General features: G+C 34.7%; 1 long non-coding RNA gene across 1 annotated transcript; it reads left to right on the top strand.

Moving 5' to 3' along the window:
* LOC147942191 (uncharacterized) lies at window positions 1-1,530 on the top strand. Its single transcript, XR_015559581.1, has 4 exons — window positions 1-134; window positions 479-533; window positions 846-890; window positions 1,120-1,530. It is a non-coding gene; the product is annotated as an uncharacterized LOC147942191 (long non-coding RNA).
* Window positions 1,531-2,240: the final 710 nt, after the last annotated feature.

The following is a 2,240-nucleotide window of genomic DNA, read 5'->3' as shown; positions in this document are numbered from 1 at the left end:
GTTGCGGGAAAGCTCCAGTGACGCGTATCAATTCCAATCTCAGATAGAAAAAGAAGAAGGAAGAGCTACGCCGTTAAATTATTGCAGCCATGATTTCACTCTGTTACTCCATTCTCAGCCAAAACCTTCTTCAGGTACCCTTACAGTTAATTATTCCAGCCATGATTTTACAATTGGCTTGAGATTGAATCGAACATTTATGGTTGGTGAATCGTGTTGGTTTAGACTTTTTTTGAATCCATGGCACAATTTGTTGATGAATTAAAGTTCTCGGGAGGATCCATCAATTTAATTCCATATACACACACATTCACACTCTCACAAAGATAGAGGGAGAGAGAAGCTAAAAAAAAAAGCACACAACTTTTGCCTCTTCTCATCATCCTCACTCAGATAACTTTGTCTTCTGATTTAGGATTCTTCATAAACACAAAGAAACAAAGTTTTTTTTTCTTGATTGTACACTATTTCGATTTAGGAAGAGAGAAGAAGAGACGCCATGAACATCTTTAAGAAGAAGACCACTCCCAAAGGTAAACAAAAAGTTGATAATTTTTTTACCATTGTTAGTTTTTTGTGTGTTTTATCTTCTTCATCTATGAAATTGCGATTAATGGTATGAAATCTTGTTGGTAGGACAAACTCAATATGGATAAAAATGAGAGCTTCAAGTGTTTGTTGTGTTCAAAATTGGATCTTGATGTGTGGGTTTTTGTTATCCATAAAAGGGTTGTCTTGATTTCTTTATTAGATGTAGAAAAATAGTAAGTTGTCTTAATTTATGTTAGCTTGTGAAGTTTGTAATCCTGCTTTAAGTTATGATTTTTTATTTTCTGATTCAGCAGATACTCTTTGTACCAGTAAGAAAGAGATGGCTGTTGCTACACGAGGTATGTTGAATAGGTTCCAATCTCTATCTAACAAAGTTTGGTTTCTGATTTAAGTAGATTGTGTTTTGATCTGTGTCACTCTATCGCTACTTAGTATATAGATTGGATTGAGTGAAGAATGCTTTACCTTACTAGTTGTGGTTGAGATTCACCAATGACACATATATATTCACATTACATGACATTGTACTAGGAAAATTAATTGAATTAAGCCTTGTCTAAAATTCAGGAAGCATTGTTGAAAATTTAGGAAGGGATCCGTAAATATTAGGAAGACCTTCCTAAACGGTACAAGATAGACTTTGGCGATGTTCTTGACGGAAACAAGGGTGGTGAGGTTTGGTTAGGCGGTGGTGGTGGAGGAGAAAAGGACGAGAACGAGGAAGGTGGTTTGTGGGGAAGGAATCAAGAAGATGGGTCTCAGTTTACACCTATGACCGAAGGTGATTGGCCAGATCTGAGGATGAAATGTAAACAAGACATACCTTTTTTTTTGGATTTCTGAATATTTAGGAAAGGCTTCCTAAAATTGAAGAACGTCTTCCTAAATATGATGAAACACTTCCTAAACATTATGAAATTCTTCATAAATTTGAAGAAATGAGTTTTTGAATGTTTTATTTATATTTTGCCTTATGTATCAGCTTGATTCTCTTGTTGTAGATAATGATTGGAATAAGAAGCTTCATGTAATCTTTAAACCATTATGTTTATGAAAATCATCCAGAATTTCAAAGAGTTGTTCCTCAATTTTATTGAACCTCCCTAAATTCATAGAAATGTGTTTCTAACTCTATATTTTTGTGTCTTTTGCTTCAATTTGTCAAATATTAGTAGATTTCTTGAAACGACCGACCCGTTTATTATTAATAAGTACTAAATAATAAATAATAAATAATAATAGTAAATACACTTAACTGGTGGTCTCATACCCACTAGCCGCCTAACCACAATCAAACCAAACAGCGGAAATAACAATACCAATAAATAACCAATAATAAATAACCAGTGTTAATTCCAAACCATAAACTAATAAACCAAACAACATAGAACAATGAACCAGCAACCTAGCAATGTTGACCCAACTCTAGCAACCTAACAATGCCAGACAACAACCAATCGAGTCCCTAGAACATCCTCCATTGCCTTGATTCCACAATCACACTTTGCCTTTACCTGCATCACAAACACAAATTGCAATGCATGAGTATTTTATAAAACCTTAGTAAGGCAATCCTCCCATCTACTGGGCTATACACACAAGCAATAGAGATAACTCTAACAGTCAACTAACAACCAATAACCAAACAATAACAAACAAGGACTCTGCATCGACCGACACCAACCATG

Source organism: Camelina sativa, chromosome 6 (genome assembly GCF_030686135.1).
Source record: "Camelina sativa cultivar CO46 ecotype springtype chromosome 6, ASM3068613v1".
Taxonomy (NCBI): Eukaryota; Viridiplantae; Streptophyta; class Magnoliopsida; order Brassicales; family Brassicaceae; genus Camelina; species Camelina sativa.
Note: the sequence above shows the minus strand (reverse complement) of the source record. Positions and strands in the feature narration are given on the sequence as shown.